The following is a 27,561-nucleotide window of genomic DNA, read 5'->3' on the forward strand; positions in this document are numbered from 1 at the left end:
AGCATGTGTGTGAAACGATTTTTAACCATTTGACTACTGACTTGACCCTGAATTTAAGTAGATGCATACATGCATTTGTTCTGATATGAACACGTGGAAAACAAATGATTATTTAGCAATTTATTTTTAGTGCAAAATAAGTTTTCACTCACATAATCAATATGAGCATCCTGTCTTGTTTCAAAGCATAAAAAATAAATAAATAAATAATCATCATTCTTTATACACCATATCTGCCTCTGGCATGGCTTGGTGGACAACAAACTCGTCGAGGGTTCTCCTGGTTGTCTTGTCCCTCATATTTTTCATGTGTCCTGCACTAGAAGCATGCTGCTTCAAGTTGGCCAGTCCACCACGGGCTATAGAAAACGCACAGCGGCACACGGTACAGTTCGCTTTATAGCTATTGTCACGCACCTTTTCCACCCAGCCATTTTCCTTTTCTCATTCGCCCCTGTATTTTTGCATTCTTTTTTGTTTTTTTTCGAGGAGGAGTAACGACGTTACAGACATTGCTGTTCGTAGGCGTATATCTGCAGTGTTGGTGTCTGTATCAGTATCAGCCATGCTGCTTTGTTATGGTCGTCCGACAACCGTCGTCAGCTCACGACGTCTCTCTTCTTGTCTGGTATCTTCTTGTGAGCAGATACCACCTTCTTATGTCAACCAATGACATAAGAGTGATTCTGTATTGTCAACCCGTGTCTGTCAGCTCATTGGTGAAGAGCAGGAGAGAGCCTGGGATCAAATTTACCGTAACTTTCCATATAAAGCGCCAGTCAATTCCACTGACATTTTACAGACTTTTTGATTCTCACAGAAATATGGGACAAACTGCGTCCCGTTTCAGGCCAATACGGAACGCACACTTATTTCCAAATAAGGGACGATTCCGTTTTTCAAGGGACGGTTGGCAAACCTACCCCTCGGTGAAAACACACTCGGGCTGTATGCTATTTTGTTGAAATCAGCTGTTTTTTGACTGTCTCTAAGTTGTTTCTAATGGCCAACTGACAACTATCATTGCCTGGAACAATGAGATTTATACACCAAGCTGACCTAAAACGAACCGCTGTACATTAAATTGACTTTATTGACGAATCTGACCCATTTGAAAACTGACCAAATGTATTTTTATTGAGTTCAGTGATGTTTTCATCGAGAAACTCTGCCCCTCAAGGTTATTCTGCCTGGATACCGACCATGAGAATAGGACTGGACTTAAGCTGAGCACAGATGGATGGATGAACACAAAGCCTTTGCAATACCTGATGGCCATATTTGATGGTGCTGGCTCACAATATTTATTTTGGAGTTTTTGCACACACATGCAGAACCATAATACAGCTAAATTATAAAATGAAGCTTTGGGCTCACATTTATAGAAAGGAGGGTAATCATGTCCTTATTTTTGAAAGACTCAACATCAGTTGACAGAATGGCGTTAGTAGACAGATTATTCCAAAAAGAAAAAAAAAAAGGTGCTAAATATGAGAAATATATGTAACCTGCTGACTTGTTTTTACACTTTTGGGACAAGGTAAGTCTGCAGATTGTGAACAGAACACAGGAAGGCACATAAGACTAAAACTCTGTGACACATACACCTTAAATGACAGGTTTCACTTTGTTTTGTTACAACTGATTTGTACGAGACAAATCCCCTTTAAAGGACATGTCTCCTATTTTGACATGGAATACAACAACTCAACGAGGATTCATGATTGTTAGACCAAATGCACACATGGTCACAATCAGTCGTCGCTGAAGGACTTTACAGCTTCTTGAACTTCTCGCTCGCCGAGTCAACGAGTGCATTTTCAGAACATGTTGAACTCTTTGTTTATCAGCATTTGTCGGGGGGTGACATCCTTCTGAGCAAGCAAAATGGTGAAACGAGAGAGTGAAACGAACATTGCAACATCAGTTCATGAAACTGCTTGTCATTCATTCCGCAGTGATGGCTCAGCGTTCATTCAGATGAGTGGATCTGCCGTGCAGATGCTTGATAAAAGTCGGGAATACAATATTTTCAGGAGCAATAGGATTTCCACCAGCTCACAGCTGTGCACATGCATTGAGTACGCCACTCAGATCGGTATGCTCCGTACAGAGAAGACACAATGGACACTTCACCCCAGTCTCAATTTTTTGAGAGTCTGTTGAATTTTGGTTCTAGATGTGTGTGGAGTGTGCACTCTGTACCAGAGCATGATGCTGTTTAAACCATTTACTGCTGGTGCTGTGAACATGCAGCTTGACCTCTCCATGATGCTGTTTTTACAGGCTGTCTGAAGACGCAGCTGTATTTCTTACACTCACACTTTTCAAAATTACTACTTCAATGATGGTCACTAATGAGCCTGCACCAAGCTGTTTCTCCAGGCGTTTTTAAACAGGCTGCATTCATAATAGTTTGACGTGCACATGCAGCAGCAGTAGATCCTCTTCACTGTCACACCAGCCACCTGCATGTTCTCCCTCAGCACATCTGTAAACTTCCTCTTTGGACTCCCTCTTCTCCCCCTGCCTGGTTGTTCCATCATCAGCATCCTTCTCCCTATATACCCTGGGTGCCTCCTCTGCACAAGTCCAAACCATCTAAATCTCACCTCTCTGACTGTCTCCAAACCGTCCCACCTGAGTTGTCCCTCTAATTTGTTCATTGCTAATCCTGTCCATTCTCGTCACTCCAAAAGAGAATTACATCTTCAGCTCTGCCACTTCCAGCTCTGCCTCGTGTCTTTTGGTTAGTGGCACCTTCTCTAGATCATACAACATAGCTGGTCTCACTATTGCCTTATAAATATTCCCCTTCACTACTGTAGACATCCTTCGGCCACAAATCACTCCTGTCACCTTTCTCCATGCCCTCCACTCTGACTGTACTCTCTTCTTCACCTCTCTACCACGCTCTCCATTACTTCTGACAGTTGACCCCAAGTATTTAAACTCATCTACTTTCACCACTTCTACTCCTTGTAACTGCACTATTCCACTGGGCACCTTTCATTCACACACAGGTACTCAATCTGGCTCCGACTGACTTTCATTCCCCTTCTCTCCAGAGCATATCTCCACCTCTCTAGGCTAGACTAAACCTGCTCTCTACTCTCACTACAGATTACAATGTCATCTGCTAACATGATAGTCCATGGAGACTCCTGTCTGATCTCATCTGTCAACCTGTCCATCACGACTGCAAAGAAGAAAGGACTCAGATCTGATGCTTGGTGTTATTCCACCTCCACTTTGAATGAGTCTGACATTCCTACTGCGCATTTCACAGCTGTCACACTATCCTTGTATATGTCCTGCGCTACCCTCACATACTTCTCTGCCACACCAGACTTCCTCATGCAATACCTCAACTCTTCGCACCCTGTCATAAGCTTTCTCTAAATCCACAAACACACAATGTAACTCCTTCTGGCCTTCTCTATACTTCTCCATCAGTATTCTCAGAGCAAACATTGCATCCGTAGTGCTCTTTCCCAGTATGAAACCATATTTCTGCTCACAGATCACAGTTTTATAAGCCTAGCTTTTACTACTCTTTCCCATAACTTCATGTGGTGGCTGATAAACTGTATGTCTCTGTAGTTACAGCAGCTCTGCACATCACTCTTATTCTTAAAAATAGGGACCAACACACTTTGTTTCGACTCCTCAGGCATCCTTTCACTTTCTAAGATTTTATTAAACAGTGTGGTTAGAAACTCCACTGCCATCTATCCTAGACATTTCCATGCCTCCACTGGAATGTCATCTGGACCAACTGCCTTTCCACTCTTCATCCTCTTCATAGCTGCCCTCACTTCATCCTTACTAATCTCTCGCACTGCCTGATTTGCTCTCTCCACAGCAACCAGCCTTTTTTCTCTCTAATTTTGTTAATTCATCAGCTCCTCAAAATATTCCCTTCACCTTCTCAACATACTGTCCTCACTTGTCAGCACATTACCATCTGCATCTTTTACCCCCCCTAACCTGCTGCACATCCTTTCCAGCTCTGTCCTTTTGTCTGCTCAATCGGTACAAGTCCTTCTCTCCTTCCTTACTATTCAACCTCTTGTACAGCTTACAATATGCCTTTTCCTTAGCTTCTGCCAGTTCTCTTTTCACCTTACACCACATCTCCTTGTACTGTTGTCGACTTTATTTATCTCTCCAATTAGCCAAAAACTTTTGCCAACCTCTTTCTCCTTATGCTTTCCTGGATATCTTTGTTCCACCACCAAGTCTCCTTATCTTCCTTCTGCTGTCCAGATGTCACACCCAGTACCTTCCTAGCTGTCTCCCTTACCATGTATGCAGTACTTTTCCAGTTGTCCAAAATTGCTTCCCCTCCATCCAGTGCTTCTCTCACCTGCTCACTTAATTTCACACAACAGTCTTCCTCCTTCAGCTTCCACCATCTGATCATTTATTGAGCTCTCACTCCCTTCTTCTTCTTCACCTCTAAAGTCATCCTACAAACCACCATCCTATGCTGTCTAGCTACACTCTCTCCTGCCACCACCTTGCATCTCCTACAAAGAACGTAGTCTATCTGTGTGCACCTGTCCTCCACTCTTATCTGTAACCCTGTGCTCCTCCCTTTTCTTAAAGTAGGTATTCACCACAGCCATTTCCACTAAAAATCAACTACCATCTGTCCTTTCACATTCCAGTCCTTGATATCATATCTAGCCATGACTTCCTCATAACCTCTGTTCCCTTCACCAACATGCCCATTGAAGTCTGCTCCAATCACCACTCTTTCATGCTTGGGCACTCACAGAATCAAATTTATTGGCAAGTAAGTCCTCACATACAAGGAATTTGATCTGGTGTCATTGGTGCATAAACAACAATAAAAGAAAATACTTCTGTAAGAAGTAAAGGAGTGAAGTAGACACCTCCGCCACCTCATCTAACTCACTCCAAAGATCTTCTTTCTCCTTCATTTTGCAACCTACCTGTGGTGCATATGCACTGATGATGTTCATCACCACCCCTTCAATTTCCAACTTCACACTCATCTCCCTGTCGGACACTTGCTTAACCTCCAACACCCTCTTAAAAAACTCTTCCTTTAAAATGACCACCAAAACCATTTCTCTTCCACACTATGATACAACAACTTGAACCCACCACCTATTCTCCTGCTCTTACTTCCCTTCTACTTTGTCTTTTGCACACAAAATATGTCTACCTTTCTCCTGTCCATCATATCAGCCAGCTCTCTCCCTTTAACAGTCATACTGCCAACATTCAATGCCCCAAATCTCACTTCCACCCTTCTAGTTTTCCTGTTCTCCCGCTGTCTGTGGGCACATTTTCCTCATGTTTTTTTTCTTCACCCAGCAGTAGCCCAATTTCTGTCAGCACCCTTTTGGGTGACCAGTGGTGGTCATTATTAACCCGGGCATTGACCAATCCGGTATGGACATTTGATTTGTACTCTGCATGGTTGGGGTGGCTTGTTTTACATCGTATGCCCTGCCTGACACAACCTTACTCATTTATCTGGGCTTGGGAATGGCACTCAGAGTGTACTGGCTGCACACCACATGTGGCTGAGATTTGACAAAAGTTTAAGGTTAAAGCTACGCCTCCTTCTACCTATATATATACATCTCAGACTGGTCAGCAGCACGGGAGCGCCACAAGGAACGGTGCTCTCCCCAGTGTTGTTCACCTTGTATACCTCCGACTTCAGTTACAACACGAAGACCTGCCACATGCAAAAGTTCTCTGATGACACTGCTATCGTGGGGTGCATCGCGGATGGTCAGGAAGGAGAGTACAGGGGACTGGTGGAGAACTTTGTCAGATGGTGCCGGAACATCCAGTTGCAGCTGAATGTCACCAAAACCAAGGAGTTGGTGGTTGACTTCAGGAGGACGACCCCACCACTGGTGCCTGTCTCTATCGAGGGGGAGACAATGGAGACAGTCTGCACCTACAAGTACCTAGGGGTACACCTGGACAATAAACTGGACTGGGCTGCTAATTCAGAAGCACTCTACAGGAAAGGACAGAGCAGGCTCTACTTCCTCAGGAAGCTGAGATCCTTCAATGTCTGCAGCAGACTCCTGCTGATGTTCTACCAGTCTGTCATGGCTAGTGTACTGTCCTATGCTATTGCCTGCTGGGGTGGTAGCATTAGGAAGAGGGATGCTGGACGCCTAGACAGGCTGGTGAGGAAGGCTGGGTCTGTGGTGGGCATGGAACTGGAGGCTCTCACTACAACAGCTGAGAAGAGGACCCTGAGCAGACTGGACCCCATACTTGAAAATGACAGACACTCCCTGCACCAGTTTCTGGCCAACCAGAGGAGCCTGTTCAGCTACAGACTCCGTGCCATTCCCTGCCGGACAGACAGACTATGGAAGTCTTTTGTCCCCAGGGCCATCCAGCTCTTTAACACCACACAGAAGGTTATAGTGATAGAGGTATATAGGTTATAGTGTATTAGGTCTTTGTGTATGTTTGTGTATTTATATATTTATGTAAGCTGACAGACACCTTAATTTCCTTCGGGATTAATAAAAGTACTCTACTCTACTCTACCTCCCCATTTATCCGGGCTTGGGACTAGCACTCAGAATGTACTGGCTGCACAACCCATGCGGCTGAGTTGTGTGTAAATGGATCTAAATTTTGGAAATATTGAAACGTCCCAGTGCGTGCAGTCAAATGGAATGTAGACAAATGGCTACTAACGTAAGAATAACAGTTTTGATATTTCCGATCTAAATGTTGGAAATATCAAAATTGTCATTCTTATCTTAGTAGCCTTCAAGAAATGATGCATGCGCAATGAAGGCAGGGTGGACCGATTTTTTTGGGGGGGACCATTCGGTCGGTGACACTGGGACACATGCTAGGACTGCTCTACACGTGAAAAGCTGGCAAGTCCGTGAAAACATATACCTGTTTATCCAAATCAAGTTTGATCGCAATCATGTTTTCCTAGTAACGATGACGCACTCTAGCTACAGCTCACACCTGTCTGTTTGGCCATTAACAATCTGTATACTTGCGCATGCACACGCACACACACACACACTCTCTCTCTCTTGTGTGATGCAGGAATGCATAACCACCAGCTAACAGAACACCATGGAGCTAAAACTGTTGAGATCCAACCTATCTCCAGCCAAACCAGACTCCAATATTTTGAAGTGGGGATGGACCGGTGGTGCTGCTCTTGTTGTGATTTTTCTTTTTGGCTCTGGTGTCCTCACGATGTCAGCTGTGTTACTGTGTTTGGACACACACTCACGCACATACACACCCACACACAGCTGAACTTTTGGTGTTGGGCACCCACATGATAGAAACCTCAGTTGGAGGAGAAGACAATAAATATCAGTTTACGTTCCCGGGGTGGCCAACTGTTATTATGAACAGCAGAACCATTGCCGGCACACGGGAAAGGAGCAAAGCACTGCAGCAGCCGAGAACGAGAGAGATAGATGAGATGGAGAAAAAGATGAAGAGAGATAGCCTAACTAACAGCTGTGAACATTTTCCATTTGAAGTGAAACATTCCTGTGTGCTTGTGGCGCTGCACACTCAGGCAGGCTTCCTCTCAGCTGCATGTGGTATTTGTCCCCAACTAAGATCCATAGAGTGGGAGAGTGAGCTGCAAACTTTCCCAAGGATGCCGTCCAGCCGCATGCTGCTCGTGCCCTCTCTCTCTGCTTTCTTGTCCTCCTTCCACCACCTCACCACCATCCCTCGCTCAGCAGAGCAGCATTTCCATTAAATATTTGCTTCTGATTGGAGAAAGTTTTCATTGACATAGAGACTGCTACAGGTCACATGTAAAGCCTCAAAATTAAAACTCTCCTGCTTGGCACTCTATAGATTTATGTGTTTTTTGGAAGAGAAAAACCGTATGTTGCTCATGTTGTTCAGAAGATTTTTAATCTCAATAGGGTCTTTTCCGATTAACTTAATGAAGAAAGATTTTAAGAAAACTTGCTGTTATTTATCCGTTAGGATCCCCCAGTATTGCTATGTTACATCAAGGCATCAGCAGCTTATTGTGTCTGATTCAGGTTACATTAATGGAGCATTCCAATATTCTGAGGTGCTTGTTCAAATTTTGACTACTGCTTGTCAGTCAGTTTTTTGGGGGGAGCTTTTGATAATGTCTGTAATACTGCTTCCAAATCCTTTGACTACTGCTTGTCAGTCAGTTTTTTGGGGGGAGCTTTTGATAATGTCTGTAATACTGCTTCCAAATCCTTTAGCTCATCAACCCCCCCCCCCCCCCCCACACACACAGTCCATTGGGGGATGAAGGCTGGAGGAGTGATTGTGGTGGGTGGGTGGTGGGTGTCCAGGAGTCATGGCATCTTTGGTCTTTACAACAGTAAATGCCAGTTTGGTGGGCTCAGGGTCTCATCACTGCTTTTTGCAGATGATGTGGTCCTGTTGGCTTCATTGGCCAGTGACCTCCAACACTCACTGGATCAGTTCGCAGCCGAATGTGAAGCGGCTGGGATGAGGATCAGCACCTCTAAATCTGAGGCCATTTTTCTCAGCAGGAAACTGATGGATTGCCTACTCTGGGTAGGGAATGTGGTCTTGCCCCAAGTGAAAGAGTTCAAGTACCTTGGGGTCTTGTTCACAAGTGAGGGGATGATGGCGCACGAGATTGGCCGGAGAATCGGTGCAGCAGGGGCGGTGTTGCATTTGCTCTACCGTACTGTTGTGACGAAATGGGAGCTGAGCCAAAAGGCGAAGCTCTCGATCTACTGGTCCGTCATCCTTTCTACTCTCACCTATAGTCATGAGGGTTAGGTCATGACCGAAAGAACTAGACTGCGGGTACAAGCAGCCAAAATTGGCTTCCTCGGGAGGGTGGCTGGTGTCTCCCTTAGAGATAGGTTGAGAAGTTCAGTCATCTGTGGGGAGCTTGGAATAGAATCGCTGTTCCTTTGTGTTGAAAGGAGCCAGCTGAGGTGGTTTGGGCATCTGGTAAGGATGCCTCCTAGGCGTCTCCCAAGGGAAGTGTTCCAGGCATGTCCATCTGACTTGGAAGACCCAGGACTTGGTGGAGAGATTATATCGTCACACTGGCCTAGGAATGCCTCGGGATCCCCCAGTCAGAGGTGGTCAATGTGGCACGGGAACGGGAAGTCTGGGGTCCCTTGCTGGAGCTGTTGCCCCCGCGACCCGAACCCGGAAAAGCGGATGAAGATGAATGAATGAATGAATGTAAATGTGAATTGCCTTCTGAAATTATACGGGCATCCAATGACAATAAACAGGGCTTGAATGTTTGTAACTATTAGTCGTATTATTTTAATAAAATACCAGCAGCCTTGTTAAAAGTTACTTTTAAGGTGGAACGGTAAATTCAAAAAGATAACTGGTGAAGCAGAAACCAAGGACAAAAACTGGCTGTATTCTGTACACAACAGTGTGGGTGGGCCTCATTTAGTGCACTAGTGCAAAATTAGTAACGCATCCCTTTTGGTTCCTTATTGCACTTGACAACAGAAACCAAGCAGACCCAAGAAGAACATGCAAAAGTCCAAGGTTCATCAAAACGCTGTACTGTGTGTTAGTGTGCAGCAACATTACTAAAAGAGTTATAATTTAGAAACACATTTTGTGTATTTCACTAACTGGTGTGAGACTGCTGAATACACCCCTGGAAACTCAGAATTATGGGTCCACAGGATCTCAGCTCTCCAGTTGTGCGGGTAACATGACGCTTCAGGCCCAGGCAGTTGCTACAGATGGTACGAGTACAACAGCTAAACACGAGAGGGGCGCAAGCAGGAAGTGTTGTTATCACCAGCTGGCTCAGTGGCTGAGGCAGAGCAGTCGGTAAGATGAGCGCAGCAACAGGAATGCGTGGGTGCACATGTGAGGCTAACGGGGGCCCCCGATGTCTGAGAAGGCAAGTGTTGCAAGCATGTGCCTGTGTGTGCACGTGCATGTATTCTGTTAGGTACAACGTGCATTATCCACATGTGTGGGTGTGAGTGCATGTACTCAGTGCAGTGGCCCACACATGACGCACGTCGCGCTCCAAGCATTTATTACGACCTTGTTGTTTGTTTGTGCAGCCGTCTGAGCGGATACTGCAAAGCTCATGCCGGCTGCTGTGTTGTTGTAGGTCTAATTGCCCCCCATTCAAAGCCTAAATGTTACTGTAATTTGCAAACCATCCAAGATAACTCAAAAGCCCCCCACCCAGCGCCACCCCAACACCACCCACTCTACTCAAAAAAAGAAAAACACTTTAAAACCACAGTGTGTCGAATTCAGGGGCATTTATTAGCAGAAATGGAACACAGCATGAACTAGAGCACCGCACTCATAGAGCACAAACTTCCGCCAACATTGGTTTCCAATTCCACAAATTTTTAATTTGGAAAACATTTTCAAGGTCAAAGTCCTGTTAGAAGTGGCTTTCCATAAGCTAAAATATAATACAAAACATAGATCAAAATCAAATATCCACTAAATCTGCAATACGGATCAGATGTGGATTAAACTTACTGTAGTCTATTCATTAAGCGTGCGAGTTTGCACCTCATTATCACAAATGAGAGTGGCTGAGGCACTTTTTATTGAGATATAATGCAAAATGTATACCAAATTAGCTTTTCGATATTAAATTCAAATGTCAAGAAAATCCACACTCTGGATGAGATCCAGATTTAACTTTGAGATGGTGAGTGCCAGTCTGCACCTCACTTTCAAATATGAGAGTGATTGGGACACGTTTGATTAAGATATACTGTAAAATATACATTAAATAGAGTTTTCAATCAATCAATCAATCAATCAATCAATCAATTTTTTATATAGCGCCAAATCACAACAAACAGTTGCCCCAAGGCGTTTTCAATGTCAAATTTAAATATCCACAAAATCTGTAATCTGGATAAGATCCAGATCAAACTTTATAAGTCAGTAAAGGAAACTATTCTACATAATGCTCTAAAATATGAACGAAATTTGATCTTTTTTGACTGTTCTGAATTTTTGAAAATTCGTTCAATGTTAAAGATAGGGATTTTTTTTCCAATTTTCCAAGATTCTCTCTTTGATGTTTGACCTATGACCTTGAGAACTGAATTAGTTCTTGCCTATTAGGATATGAATCGTCAGTATAAATATCATAAGGATATATGAAAAATTGTAGGTTATTACCTCTGCCAACGAATTAGTGTATAATTACCTGAATGAATCAATGTGTTTTCATAAGCTTAGAATGATCACTTCCTATCTCCTCACAGAGGCTGCCGTGTTGCAGCTTGTTGTTGATTGTGCTGCTGTTAGATTGTACAGCCAGCACTCCTAGTAAGCGTATACAGTTAAACTTGCATATAATGGATTCAGGCGGACCAGCGAATTTTGAATGTTAAAATTGAAATCTCTTATATGTATAAAACAGACAAAATCAGTTATATGTACGTAAAGGATTACTTACAGTCAGGAGGTACCGAGCGATCTACATGGATTCCCCAGCACCAATTAGGCTTATGCATTTCCTTGATTCAAAGCCTGACCTTCAATCGGGACCTGCCTCAATGATCGGGTCAAAACTTCGTCTGAAAAAATAAACACCCGCCTCAAACAAGCGCCGGACATTATGTGCATTAAAAATATTATATTTGCTTGAGTCACTCTTTTTTGTAAGTCTGCTGCAGAGTGGTACCTTAAAATCCTTAGGCCTGATTGATGCTTCTGCAACTCTGTGGCCATGCAATGACATCGATGTGCACATGACTCTGTTAAAGTTCTCCATCATGTCTTAATGCAATTTGCCACAGGAACAGTGGCTTTATCTGGATTAATTTGTCCGTCAACGAGCTCCACTTCTTTATTCAATCATCAGCTTTCAAACAAACAATACGATACGTACAATTTCCCTCCATGAATTGCGGGTCATTTGAGTGTCTTTTTCCAACTCCATGTTGTAAAGTTGATCATATTTGTGGACTTTTCTGCCAAACGTATTTGATCCATGATCAAAATGTAATCAGTGTGTGCACTGCAAAATGTTTTTAAATATGACGGGAGAGGAAGAAGTGAAAACGTAAAAGTGACAAGTCACAGCCTTTTACAGTCTCAGTTGTTTAGCAGGTCCGTGTCAGGCTACGGGGAGCATTCGCAGCCATGCAGAGGGCTCTGATCAAAAGCAGTCTGGTTCACCACAGCCAGGGATATGTGTGAAACCTAACACCATATTACAGTTCACAAAACAAGCAGCATTTTGTTAATTATCACCAGTCGTGAATTACGGCCTGCCTTGTTTAGGTCCCGTGTCTGAGCACGGTATGAAAAAAATAAATGGCCGGTCTTTAATCAAAGAAATATGGTACCCACTTTCCTCAAATCAGCGAATGTCAATGCTGAACTTCATTTTGTACCTCTGTTACTGGGCACACCCAGACTGCTCTGTCCAATATATATGAGGGGTTTTTAATAGTTGTGCATTACGATGGGGCGGAATGTTCTGTCCGATGTGAGTGAAAATCCATTCTACAAATCCCTTACATATGGTGTTTATTACATGGGAAAAAAAAAAGCACTGGGACTTTTGTTTTTGTGAATGTGAATATCCGGTTTATATGATGACAGTTTAGGCGAGTATTATTGTATTATTTATGTATATCCTAAGTCAATAAACTGCAATTTTTTTTAAATTAAATCTTGCGTTACTGGACTCACCCTACCCACTGCATATACTGTCTTTGTGTCACATATACAATGTACGAAATATTTCTCCAGGTTTCATTCTCTTGAACTGCCATGTATAGGAATTTGTGTTTGCCCTTTATTTTTGCATTTTACTGTTGCACAATTTTCTTACCACTTCTGCTGTGACACTGCAAATATCCCCATGCAGGACTAATAAAGGAATATCTTATTTTATCCTAGAACAAAAGGGACATTCTTACTTTGTCTTTCGCATTTTGCATAGTGGCTTTAAGACTACAGAAAAACGTGTAACCATTGGCAAGAGCAACTTCTTTACACTGTCTACTGCTTGTAATTGGCAGTGCAATGAATACCTATCGCCAAAGAAACCAAAACATGAAGGGAAACAAAATCCTGAGTGGCAACAGCATCACACAGTTTGCAGCTTCACCAGTCGATGACACTAAATCCGACATACTGGAGCTTTAAAATCTCCATATGAGAGATATCAGTGGAAAAAGTTCATTCTTACAGATTATTCTGTTGGATAACGGCCTGACATCAGAGAGGATTTCTAACCCGTATTACTACAGTATTTATAATATACTACAATACTATACAATATACTACAATATATACGAGGTCTATTAGAAAAGTATCCGACCTTATTATTTTTTCAAAAACCATATGGATTTGAATCACGTGTGATTACATCAGACATGCTTGAACCCTCGTGGGCATGCGAGAGTTTTTTCACGCCTGTCGGTTACGTCATTCGCCTGTGGGCAGTCTTTGAGTGAGGAGTCGTCCACCCGCTCGTCGATTTTTTTCATTGTTTAGGAATGGCTCAGAGACCGTTGCTTTGTTTGATAAAATTTTTTTCAAAACTGTAAGGCACAACTGAGTGGACACCATTCAATAAATTCAGCTGGTTTTCGGTAAAAATTTTAATGGCTGATGAGAGATTTTGGTCTGGTAGTGTCGCTTTAAGGACGGTCCACGGCGCCTGATGGTGATCTGCGCTTCGAGGCGGCAGCGTCTCGCCGTTTCAAGTTGAAAACTTCCACATTTCAGGCTCTGTTGACGCAGTAAGTCGTCAGAGAACAGAGAACTTTCAGAAGAAGTCGGCATGAGGAGTTTATTCGGACATTCCATTGTTAACGGTCATTTTGTAATGAAAGAACGTGCGGGCAGAGTCGCATGTCGGGCTGGACCCGACCGCGGGGGGTCGCGGCAGGAAAAACACCTCCGTTGGAAATCTTAACGGGCAAGTTGGAACATGCCCAAGCTGTTAAACAATTTCTTAGTTACTCACTTGTTGAAAGCCATTAAAAGCCGCCTGAATTCTACAAATGGTTTTCAACACGGAGGTGTTTTTCCTGTCGCGGCGCACACAGATTTGCCGAGTCGTCACGGAAACAACTCGGCGAATTTGCGCGCACGTCTTTCATTAAAAAAATGTCCTTAAACAGTGGAATGTCCGCATAAATTCCTCATGCCGGCCTCTTCTGAATCTTCTCTGTTCTCTCACGATGTCCTGGGTGAATTAAGCCTTAAATTAGGATGTTTTCAGCTCTAAACAGGCCGACGACAGCGCCTGGAAGCGCTGCAGGATGTCCCGCTCCGTGGGAAGTCCTTACACTGACAGAAACACCCCATAATCTCTCATCAGCCGTTAAACTTTTCACAGAAAACCAGCTTAATTTCTCGAATAGTGTCCACTCGGATATTCCTCACAGGTCCAGAAAAAATTTTGATAAAGCAACGCGCGCCGTCTCGAGCAGCGTGTGAAACAAAGGAATTCAGCCGAGAGGGCGGGACCACATCTCACTCAAGGCCTGCCCACAGGGAAATGACGTCACCGACACGCGTGAAAAAACTCACGCATGCGCACGAGGGTTCAAGCATGATTGGTGTAATCGCATGTCATTCAAATCCATATAGTTAAAAAAAAAATAAAAGGGTCGGTTTATTATCTAAGAGACCTCGTACGACACCAACTTGAGATGATGCCTGTCGTGCTCTCTAAGGGATTCACAACGAAAGGGGCCCTTTAGGGCCTATGACAGTTGGGAGGATGCAGCCACGAGGCCTTGTGTACCAGTAAATCTAAAACAAGACATTTCCTGTAAATTAAATTGATTCCCCTGCCATTTTAGTGCGTGTGTGTGTGTGTGTGTGTGTGTGCATGCACGGCCATTGCGTGGCCTTGTGGTACAACCAGAGTTCACAAACTCAAGTCTTTCTGGGAAATATTTACAACATATGTATGAACACATAAGAGAAAGAAAAATTTGAAATTCATTGTTACAAACATACCATACAGTTTAAGGGTCATGTGGACTCGAGACTGATCTTGTGAAGATACTTCAACACATTTTCCAGGCTCTTGTTTCTAAGCAAGCTCTATTCCATACAAATATTTCCGTTTTTACATCTCTATTTCTAAAACGTCCAAAGACGACATTCCCTTTCTCTCATCGTGTCATCCCACCCTTTCCTAAAAGCAGCTATTGTTAGCCCGTGGCATCATTATAGCAAGACAAAAGGGTTTGTTCGTGAATACAAAATAAAAAAAAAGTCCAAGCCCTGACATCAACTCTTCCCCTGCTATTTTTAAAGCATTTTGATTTTCCAACTTCATTTTACTCTACTTTGTCTTTAAGAGAACACAGCTCCTGTTAGGGAAAGCACTATTACATAACCATCACCAGCCCAGCATCTCCACCCCCTGCTCCTTCCTTTGCACATGTTTCTGAGTGTGACTACCATAAGCTCAACATTTAAAAAAGGGACAGAGGACCCTCTGAATAAGAAGGCAGGTCATGTGATGTCCTCAGTCCTTCATGCATCCTCCCTCTGTGGCTGCCCACCGTCTTCCTCAAGCAGAGTCCACAGACAATGTTAACCGAAATAGTACCTTGCTCTAGCCCACCTTGCTACATGGTGTCCTTGCAATATTTTTTGCCCATTAAACAACCGGATTCCTCACTCCAGATAGTGACTCAAGTGGACGGATGAAGGTGTAATCACAGTGTGATGAACTGAGTAAACTGATTAGTAATGGACTCACAATTTATCCTGTGGCAAAAGTGACTTAATCCATCAGTCTCCAGTGGATTTGGGGCTCTGATGGAATGAGTGAAGTACCAGTGAATGCATTTGTGCTGTGGTTTCAGACACAAACAGAAGACGAACAAATAACACACGCATACATCTAGTGTCTACTGGACATCCACTGGCAAGCTAATGAATAAGTACAGAACAAAACTGTAAACAATCATGCAACCACCACAGAAGCTCTCCATCTGATGTCCGTTCAAAGTTTTGAGCATGCACAAAGCTTTCTGCCGGACATCAGCTGACAGGAACACATTTAATGAATGAGCAAAGGATTTGTACATGACAAAAAAGGACATGAAAAGATATCAAAATTTCATATCTTTTACTCATATGTTTCTTCAATCCAACACAGTGTGACAGTATCATAAATGACACAGAGCATGTGTGCATTTAAGAAGATGATCTTGATGAAGACAAGATGAGGAGTAAAGCTGACTACAGCTGTCTGGATGAGGAAACTCACACCTAAAAGAGTAAAGTGATACTAAAGTATAACTTCAGGTTGTTGTGTTTTTTTTTTGTTTTTTTTTCTGTTTTACAACCTTAATTCCGCAATAAACAGGATGTTCTATCGCCTTCAGTGAGGACAACAGAAAATTTCGCCACCACTGGCGGTGAGTACAGCAACTGTATACCATGATGGAAGTTGATGTTTACAAATACATTTATACTGTAGTTACAAGGACCAACCAAATGATTTATATTTAATGAAAAAAAAAACAACAACCTCAGGCACAGAGTGCAGAGAATCATTCAGTTTTAATCTGTTAAACATGAGTAATTTGTAAGAAACTGAGCTGCAGAATCACAAAAATTGGAGTTTTTAAGCAACCATCAGAGCCAAAGGTTCTTGCTTTAATACAACATTGTGCAAAATGGTAAAACTCTGTTGCATCTTTCAATTAAGCAAATTATCGTTAGTCTCATTAACAATGAAAAATGATCATCTTACGCATTCACCCACCATATGCTGCTGCAGATGACAGCAATGCCACAACGGCCAGTATGATGGGTTTTCTACCATCAACATGTGAAAGCAGCATAAGCCCGACTTGGACAGCATTAGTTTTACACAAAGAAGTAAAGTAGTTTTACCATAGGACGTCCTGAATATTAAGTGTTTATTCGCTCTGGAAAAGAGATATGGGCATAGCCGCAATAGATGGGAAGGGAACTTGATTTACATACAGCTATCACCACTCAAAAAAAAAACAAAAAAAAAAAACACACAAACCTGCATAATACATTACTTGTACTGCTCATAACTAGAAAGCTCTGTACCAAACAAAGGTGAGCAAATGTGCAACTAGTCAAGTGCAGAAACCTGATACTTAATCTTAGTTTGGGGAAAGTGTCATTTCAGGTATGTCAATTTGGTGTCAAGGCTCCACAGCTCGTGTTAAGTATTGACACCAGTGTTTGTCTTGCGGCACGTGATGAAGTATCATCACTGCTGACAGGTTAAGCATCACAAAATTTCATGTATTTATCATAACAGCGCATAATTTTTTGTGTAAACGTTAATTTATGCAGCAATTTTTTTTCCATACAAAAAAGTCACCGTTTTATGCTTTGAAACAGACACTTTACTTGACACCAACCATTACACACATTACATTACACCATTACACAATCATTTCAAAAATTTATGCTCTTTATTCTCAAAATTAAAACTACAGCAAGTATGGTGGTGCAAGTCATGTATTTTGATTGGGAATATTATATATGTATGGAGACGAAATTCTGTTGTGTTGCATTCAACCTGCATTGTCAAAGAAAAATATTCAATGCTCATTTTGTTTTGTTGTTTTTGTATGATTACTGTCACAGCCATATAATATCGTTTCTGGTATAGGCCAATTCCTTCCACTTAAATGTGCCTAAATTGTTGTGACGTTTAAACCTTCAAACACTCAGACAAATAAAAGTCAAAGTAAAACTAGTTCTGCAGCAGACAATTTTGCAAACAGTATAAAAACAGTTTAAGCCCACATGAAGGACTGAGGGAAATATGAAATAGCTCTCAAGATTTCGGAGAAAAGCGACCCATTTTCCCTCCCTCTCTAGTTGTCTATGTTCTTGCAGCCTGAAGACAGACACTGTCCTCCCCGTGTTCTGCTCGGTGCAAACCCAAAAAAAGACTTTTTCCTCTGCATTGTGTTGAAGACATGTGAATGGTTTTGGCTCTGACTGTCAGACAGCACTGGGAGCCGTCTGTCTGAGGGCCTCATTCATAGCTGTAGAAATATGATGTGGTGAGTAGATACATGTGGGCATGTACATCGCTCCCCCTTTTGCGTCTCAAGTGCATTCAAACCACGTTGCCCTACTGAGAGCTTGATTATACTGCCCAGAAGAACACAGTCTCTGTGGCTGCGTCAAAGAGTTCTGTCGAGTCGACTCTCCTGTTCTGGGTTCTTTCTGTCTGTTCTCCGCATATCACAGTGTTTAACTGGGAACGCACCTTCGTCCATCTTTTAAGGACCACCAGGCTTGAACAGCACACATCTTGTGGCTCAGTGGTGGGCAGAGCTAACTTAAACGTTAGCTTTGTGAACTCCTCATGTGCTGTCTGAAAAGTTAACTGTTCTAATGTTGAGGATAAACCGCAAAACTTCTAAAACACTAAGCTGAAGCTACGGCTCACTGCTAACACTCATGATCCTCAACCAATAAACCACAAAAACATTTAGCAGAAGCTACCACTAACCCCTATCTTTTATTATGTTAATTTAACTTTGGTTTGGTTTTTTCACTCTAAAACCCTGAAAAATACACCCAGAAATTTTTAAAATGCTGATGCATAAACATGGAGGTTCCCAAAAAGATTCAGCATGTCATGATCAGATTATCAAGGTGTACAACTAAATGAACAAATGAAATGAAAAGATTAAGGGTTTCCATCCAACATACAATTTTTTCACAATACAGAAAGTGTTAAAAGCATATGAAATAAAATTACACATGGAAAATAATTGAACCATTTGGAGTCCACAGACACAGCGGCATGTCCAGTCTACTTTTGTCATAATTCTACTCAAAACTCAAAGACAGAATGTCACAGAGACTTTGTTTGACCACTTTCTGAAACTACAACTTCTCAGCTGTAGTTTCCTTCTTTCCTCTGGATGATCCTTCACTCACAGCCAATCCTAGAAGCCAGAGAATATCACATGATCTGCCTTTCTCTGAGAGAGGCTGCAGCCAGTGCAGCTTTTGTTTGTGTCTGGGACTTTCACTGAAAGACACCAGTAAACACTCATAAAATCTAAAAGAACATTACCATCAACCTGAAAACATTTTTATTTAGTCTTACAGACAACAAACAATCAAACAAACGAAAACACATGGAGCCCCCCCCGCCCCCCAGGGCAGAGCAATTTTTTTTTTCCCCAACAGCACAAATAGACATCAATATGGATGTCAGTTTTCATCAATGAAAGACTTCATTCATTTAGCCATTCATTTTCTGCCTCTGACTGGTTGCAAAAGTATTTGTCCCCTTGGCATTTAACGCATTTTAATTTATTTATGCCATTTCAAATACAAAAAGTAAATCAGGTTTGTCAATATAAAAATTTGGAAAATTACATTCCTTAAGCTCAAACTGAAAGTAAATCTCTACAACTTGATATAAATTAATTAAAAATATAAAAGCCAAAATGATGAGTTGCATAAGTAATCAGCCTCTATGATATAATACCTGTAAATAATCAGCTTTATTGCCAGTTTTCTTCAGACAAGTCAGGGGATGGATACATGAAAATTTCCAAGTCACTGAATATGTCTTGCATTTTATTTATATCTATGGTAAATCTGAATGGAGCAGACAGTTTTCAAAAATGACCGACTGAGCAAGAAGATGAGTGAGGAAAGCTACCAAGACACTCAGACAACCCAGAAGAAGTTATAGACTTCTCTGGTTGTGATTGGAGAAATTGTGCATAGTGCAAGTTTTGCATTTTGCATCACCAGTTATACACTTCATGATGAAGTGGTATCGAGGACGATTTTCTTTCACCAAAACATCAAATCTAGGTTTGCATTTCAGATGTACCTTCTGGCAAACTGTAGCTGAACTTTCAGGTCTTTTTTGTTGTTTTTTTTTTGTTTGTTTGTTTAAGAAAATTCTTTATATTTTTTATTAATTTATATCAAGTTGTAGAGATTTGTTTTCAGTTTGAGTTTAAGGAACAATTTTCCTAATTTTTATATTGAGAATCTTGATTTACTTTTTGTATTTGAAATGGCATAAATAAATTAAAATACGGGAAACGCCAAGGGGCCGAATACTTCTGCAAGCAACTGTATCCAGATATGGGTTGTGGTGGCAGTATACCAAGGAACACATCCCATCCTGGTCTTCCCTGTGCCTCCTCCTAGTTGGAAATGCCTGGAAGACCTCCCAAAAGAGATGACCACAGGGCCTTCTTACAAGATGCCTGAATCATCTCTCAGGTTAGCTCCTTTTGATGCAAAGAAGCGATCACAGTCATTCTAGAATATTTGAGCCTGTCATCGGGTTTCTGAGTGTAAGCCCAGATATACGTGAAGGAAGAATCTCATTTTCGCAGTTTGTATCCACGACCTTCTTCTTTTGGTCATTACCCAAAGTTCATGACCACAGGTGAGGACAGGAGCATAAATAAACTTTTGGCTCAGCTCTTTCTTCACCACAATGGTCCGGTATATCATCTGTGGGAGCTCAAACACAGCCTTCATTCGTCTACTGAACCGACGTTCCATCTTACCACCAGTCGTGAGCAAGACCCAAAGATACTTTAACTAGTGCTACAATGGCTTGAAGATGATCAGTCTCTCACTTATGTTACATTACCAACAATGAAAAAAGATTTGGTTTCTAGAACATTAAATACAGAGGAAGTGCCACTCAGTCAGTGTGAAAACTTCCTACAAAAGACAATGGGGAATTTTGACAGTGGAAGTGCATCAATAGATATAAGTGGTGCACAGATGGCTGCAGGATACATGTATGAATGTGAAGCAGGAAAGACCCAGAGATTTAAACATATGATATTACACATGAACTTTGGAATACTTATTCAACCGCAACTGACAAATATGTGCAATCCCCCAAAACGGAAACAACGGTGAAAAACAAAGAACAAGGAATGATCATCAGTGAGTCCAATTCAGAACTAGTAGCACATATCATCAGCACTTGGGATAGAATTTAAGACTATACAATTAACAACAATTGGTTGCATTCCCTTAAGGATTTTCCCAGACAAAAGTGCTTGTCGTATCAATACTGTCCTAAGCTCCCTCCCTCGCCTGCAGTGCTGTGGTATCATATCTGGCCTCTTTGTGCACAGGGGGATTTCCAGCCGCTGAAACGGTGAGCTGGTTGTAAATGGGCCATCGACCTCTGGGCTGCGTTTCTTTAACCGTGTGGGAACGGAGTGCTCCGTGTGGGAATAGATGACACGGTGTTAAACACACATACGTTTTTGGGCACAGACGCACAGTGACAGCATGACAGAGATGGTGTGTGTGAGTGTGAAAAACATCAGGGAAGATTTGAAATGACACCAGGTCAACATCCAGGCTCTTGTTGTAGGACTCCAGTCTGCCAACCATATCTGTCAGTCACACACAAACCAGGATTCTTCATGTGTTTCTTGGAAGTCCACAAAAAAAAAAAAAACATACAAACTACGTAATGAGGATATGACCAACAATTCAGAATCCCTTATTAATGGGAAATGGAGATCTCTCACCCAGGATACTGCTTCAGTATTGTAGTATTATGTAGCTGGTAGTAAATCTGTTGATATGAAATACCTGAATTAACAAACTGGTCAACCTCTGCACATGCAATTTTACAAATACAATGTATATTAAAAATAAATAAATAAAGTTAATATTACCTTTTTTTGGGCTGGAATTATCTTCCTTCATGATGTACGGCAATCGTGTGAAGTTTCAGTGAAATCAATAAAGTGGTTTAGAAGGAGTTGCACTTAAAGTCAGTATCATGTTAAAAACAGCACTCCAGTTCTATTCTCTTGAAGACGTTAGACTGGAATTATTTTTCTTCATGCACATCCTCACATGCGTGCTAGCATTGTGTTAAGTTTCATTAAAGTCGACCAACTGGGTTTGGAGGAGTTGCACTTATGAATATCATATGATACATCAATGAAATAAAATTTCTGCGTATCTAGCTTGCTCCAGACCATGCTAACAGCCAGGCTTGATTAATCTTGGCGCCTTTTCTATTCAGTCAGCCTGATCAGAAACAAACGTGTTGTTGTACAGATGTATCAATTCCCTGTGTGTGCACTCACTAACTTACTTATCATCAGTGATATGCTGATGGCATGTCAAAGATAATATTATTATAGTAACAACCGCTCATTTGGTTAAAAAGCTCTCCATCAATTAATCTATGATGACATGAAAAACAGTTTGGCTTTTGTTCTTGTGAATGACTGTAAAGTTCTTTCTCGTTTTGTTTTTAAAGTCAATTTTGAAGTAATGGCTTCATCAGTGCCGAGAGCTTTGTAGGTCATGGTGGTGGAGTGCTCTTAAATGGATGATGTCATATTTATATCTGATGCATCCAAATTTTCCATCAATTCCTTAGCTATGATCCACACTTTCTGATGGACCTTGAGAACAAAGGTTTGATAATTCCTGGGTGGGAATTGTGGCCTTGTCCTCAATAATGGAAAGTTTCTTAATATTTTTTTTCTATAACAGATTGCCCAATTGGGACCATGAATCTTTTAGACCTGACTTGTGAAGATGCAAAATCTGAGATACAGATCTTACAGCTCTTAAAGGCTACAGATTTTAGTTAATTAATCAATTAAGATCTGTAATTTAAGCCTAAAGTACAAATATCATGGTCATTACCTGAAGTGTTTTCAGACTGATTTATTTTTGACATACAATGGCTCCTCCACCCCTCTCTCAAACCATTTCTTCTCTCTGGCTAAGATTTTAACTTCCTTGTCCTCAAACGTGTGGTTAGTGTCTTTATGGTGGAGATGAACTGCCGACTGAGGTCCACTGGCTCCCTCTCTGCGGTGCTGGTATAGCCTTTTGTGTAACGGCTGCTTAGTCTCACCTATGTAGTGTTCGTTACAGTTTTCCTGACATCTAAGAATACACTACAAGACACAATGCGCATTGAGCGTCTGATGCAGATGAAAAAGTGCTATATAAATGCAGTCCATTTACCATTTACTACACTGCTCTGTTTGTAACTAGGGATCCTGTCCTTAGGGTGAACTAATTTCTGTCTCAAGGTGTTAACAGGTTTAGGAGGGGCCTGGTTAGGTTTAAAACTCCAGCTTTTGTGGCTTGTGTTTGTTCTTCTCTACAAGGGTTAAGACAGAAGTCAGATTACCAGAGCAAGAATTTTAGCTGAGGAAGCTTCTGCGATTTGAAGCGAAACGTCCCGCATCAAGCAACCCAGTCCAGTCGAAGATTCAAGCTTCTCTACTATGGAAACCACCTGGACAACTGAGAGCCTTCACAGAAACATCCCAGATAACGAGTGCTAAATTGCAAGGGAAATCCAAACTTTTAGGCGTTATGGTAGACACAATTAGGTGGGTGATTTAGAAAGAATAAATACTCAGTTGATAGCAAGTGCTAATGAGACACAGACAGCAAAATGTAAATGAGGATTTTGCATGCGTGTAGTACTGAAAGGGCAGAATGAAATTCAACGAGTCACTATGCTATGCTGGAACTCTGCCACATAACTGAGCGTGTTCATGTGCTGGCAATTTAAAAAAAAAAAGAAACACGAGCTCCTGTTTGAGAAATGTAATTCTTGTTCCATCCAATGCATTTTAGCAAACTGGTGAATACTTTTGGTGTGTTCTACTGGCAGAACACACAGAGACAGCTTTGTGCACAGTTCTTTGTTTCCTATGTTTATTTGTTGTAATAGTAGGCACAGGAGTGTGTTTATGTGCTGTGCATCCTGTGCACAGAGCCACAATGTCCCACAGAGACTCTAATATGTGCGTCTCTGTGTGATCTACCTGTTACACATGGAGACATTTATTCTTAAAAAAAAACAAGCATGATCCAAAGTTAAATATGCCTAAAGTTTAGAATTAATTTTTTTTGTTGTCGTTTTTTGTGGGGCCTCTGTGCTGGAATGGCAGTCTGAAACGGCACTCTGTCAAGCGCAATATGTTAATGACAAGTTTTCAAATTCGCAAAATACAGATGGTATCAGCATCCGTGACGATTCCTTTTGACCTTGATAAATCATGTTGCTTGAGCAAACATCACCTATTTGCATGTTCCCTCCCAGGATTTTGTGCATTTGGGTGGACAAACCCGTAATTGCATATTCATAAAGGGAAAGGTACTAAATAGACGATACTGACTATTTTGTACATTTGACAAATGCTGTCCTCGTACTGTTAGTAACTCAGCATGCAGGTGTAGTTGCGAGTGAAATGGTGTTTGTGCATGTTTTTACACGTGACCCTGAAAGGATATCAGACCCGTAATCTCAGTAGTCCTACCATACACCTTAGGAAAAGGATTTCTTGCATGCACATGAAACATATGTTTTCAGTCTTTTCTCCACGTCTGTGGGAGCCCTCCCACAGTCCTAAAAAATTCTGATAATACTATTTAGTGAATGGAGCCTTGGACATACAGTAGATGATAGCAGTGTGAGTGTTAAGCACTGGGTTAACCACCTAAGGACGGGTTAAGTGCCACTAGGTATATCCTACATATGTAAACTAGGATACATTCCAGCTCCCCCAAGGTATCTTTTGGGGGTGAATCCTTCGAAATAATGAGAAATTATGCAAGCATTTATGCAAAAATTACAATTACTGTACATTATAATGGTTCTACATATGCTTTTCACAATGTTGTAACGAGTCTTGTGTGAAGCCAATTCAGATTCACATACATAGAACTGGAGAAACAATAAGTACGCTGACAAAGACGTAAATCATAAAGTTCTTGCACAAACAAAAACCACGTCATGTGTCTCAGTGACTGAAACAGTCAAAAACACGTCTGTATGGTGATCACTAATAAGCAGGCAGAAGGTTAATCAGATCTACTCTGCAAACACAGAAATCCCCAGCTGCACAGAAACCATTGTTCTCTTAACAGACTTGTAATTTCAGAGACAGACAGACAGATGCTGCTTAGAAAACAACTCCTGAAGAGGAATGTCAGCTGGTTGGCATGTACAGTGCAGCAGATGAATGGCTTTTGTTGAGGGGTTTCACCGAGCCTAGACGACCGAGGGCTAAAGTCAGGGCTCCGCAGTCCAGCAGACAGACGGGACAAAGACTGGCTCGTGCATTTCACCCACGGTTTTTCTCTCGAAGCCTTTTCAAGGTTAATCCACTGGGCCCTGAGAGGAGCAGCAGGACAGGTCAGTAATGCTGCTCCACCTCTGTGGAGGCCTGAGTCTTTGCCAGCATTATGAAGGCAAATAAAGGAGCTCGATGCTGCCTTCTGTGTGCCTGAAGTCAGTCTTGTCAGGCTGATCCTGATCCCTGACATCACACTATTGGGAGTGAAGCTGACAGGTCATTGGCTCAGTTTGATGGCCAGGTAAGCTGCTGTAGAGCCTGCTGTTCCTATAGTGTGCCCTAGCTGGATACGCACACTGTGGCTTGGCCGTCACGAGATCAAGAACACACATCCCCAAGTTCGATAATCACATGCCCTCCCCATTTATTCCCGACTTTCTCATTCTTTCTTTCCCCAGCTCTCAAAACTCAGATGTCCTAAATCACCCAGCCTATGTTCCCCCCCACATTTCAAGGTGACCAGTGCCTCTGAATCAAAAGACCTTTAAGCATGTCACATTCCACATGGCATCTATCTCTGTGGTGGACTTTCTCACAGAACTTAAACCGTTTTTTTTTTTTTTTGTTTTTGAATGAGGGACTCTATTGTTGTTGGAGTTGTCCATCCAAACCCTAGCAACTTCCCCAAATCGGTATGCCGCAGGAATTCCTAACTCCACTGCCAACTCTAGCTACCTGGTAAAGCGGATTAGGGCCGCTTTATCCTTTAGTCAAGAATGCAGAATGGCTGAACTTCTGACCAAGTCAGACAAGCTTGACATTTAACGCCTGTGTTCCAGCGTGATGCCTCTGACCTCTGTTGTCTTTCTTCTCAAATTCACATCACTTACTGGTTAAAAAATTAACAGTTGAAAAATAAACCCACAGAATGTTAACAACGCTAGTGCAAGGTGCAAAAAAGGTGAAATTGAACCGAAAGCATTCCTGAACCTTTGATGATCAAACATGACTGAAAAAAGTCAACACCCTAACAAACAGCCATTCAAACAATATCATTAAGATTGAACCTTCATCATGTAACGCCATCTGTTCTTATGAAATAGAACAGGTAAATCTGGGATGTGAATAATTTGTTTCACTCCTCCCCTTGGCCTTCAGGCTGTCATGTAAAAACGCCTATCATCAATAACATTCCTAAGTCATGACACTGTGCACAATGTGGTTACCACTCCCAAGAAGCTGACAGCAAGTCTCTCGCACTCAAGTCCACTCATGAATACCACCTCTATGCAACCTAGCAATCAGACAGAGGCTGTGAGGTAGGAACAGTTGTACATCTCAGACTACCTGAAGCTCTTTAATTTCAATATCAGACTCGGTAACAGTCTACATACTCATTGTCTTGACAATACCTCCTATGCCTGTGCCATATCTAGGTTTGACTTTAAATATTTACTCTACAGCGAATGTACAGAGAAGCTTATTGATGGATCCCTATCTTAAAATGTAGGCCGCTCACTGATTAGAACAGACATAGAAATAGCCCAGCAAGTGCAGCTTTTGAAATTCAGAATCTGGCAATTTGACCTGGATGTTTGGCAATAGTGTTAACTGTTCAGAAAGCTTTCATTGGGCCACTAGGCTGCAATGGCAACTTAATTCTGGATATCTCAAAGTATCTCCAGAAGCTTGTTGTTTTGTACAGTTAGAAAGGTAATCCAATCAGATTTTCATAGCGACCGCTTATTTTATGATGCGCAATTTGCAGAGAGAACAGTATCCAAAATCTCCAAGATAAGTCAAACAATAGTGATGAACACAGTTAAGGGTCCCTTCACACATAACACAATTGAAGCCGACTAGCGCACTAAGGAGGAACTGCACGCCATTCGTAAAAAATCGGAGCCACCTCAAACGCCTCGTACACCAGTTGCTACAACATTTGCGCACAAGCGGCTGAAAGACAGCGAGTGCCCTGCGCGTGTTCATTCAAGCCCCCTCTCGGCAGGTGTCTGCCAAATTCCAGGTGTCACACACGAACATCTACCACCATTCACTGCACACTTAGAAAAGGTGAGGCCCTTTGTGCAACTGGTATGATAGCGGAGCACAGGCGATCACAGTCGACTTGTCTATGAAAAGTGTGTAAGTGTAACACGAGCAACACACGAGTGTGACTGTGCCGACCACGTCATTTCATTACTTCCTGGTGTACGTCGAAGGTGGAAGCTAAATCCGCTCTTTATAACAGGAATTAAGTATTATAAATTGTGGTGTTTTTTTTTTTAATTTTTGTCCTCCGCTGCTGTGTGCTCGAAACATTTGCCGCAGTCTTGTGCATGCCTGTCCGAACGTGCGTTCCTCATGTCAGCAGCTGGAACATTTCATGGTTCTCCATTTCGTTTTTGGTTCATGGATTTTCTTCCGGTTTCTGCGTCTTTCGTGTCATGTGTGAAGTGTCCCTAAGGAATGTTATTCTCAGAGGAACAGAGTT

The 27,561-nt window shown here is 42.0% G+C and overlaps 2 long non-coding RNA genes across 2 annotated transcripts in view; one reads left to right on the plus strand and one right to left on the minus strand.

Moving 5' to 3' along the window:
• Nucleotides 1–27,561, minus strand: part of LOC117516130 — a 199,175-nt gene that overhangs the window by 48,532 nt on the left and 123,082 nt on the right. The window lies entirely within an intron of this gene.
• LOC117516129 lies at nt 3,373–25,919 on the plus strand. The gene is made up of 3 exons (XR_004562308.1): nt 3,373–3,572; nt 23,311–23,317; nt 25,907–25,919. It is a non-coding gene; the product is annotated as an uncharacterized LOC117516129 (long non-coding RNA).

This window comes from Thalassophryne amazonica, chromosome 8, assembly GCF_902500255.1.
Source record: "Thalassophryne amazonica chromosome 8, fThaAma1.1, whole genome shotgun sequence".
Classification (NCBI taxonomy): Eukaryota; Metazoa; Chordata; class Actinopteri; order Batrachoidiformes; family Batrachoididae; genus Thalassophryne; species Thalassophryne amazonica.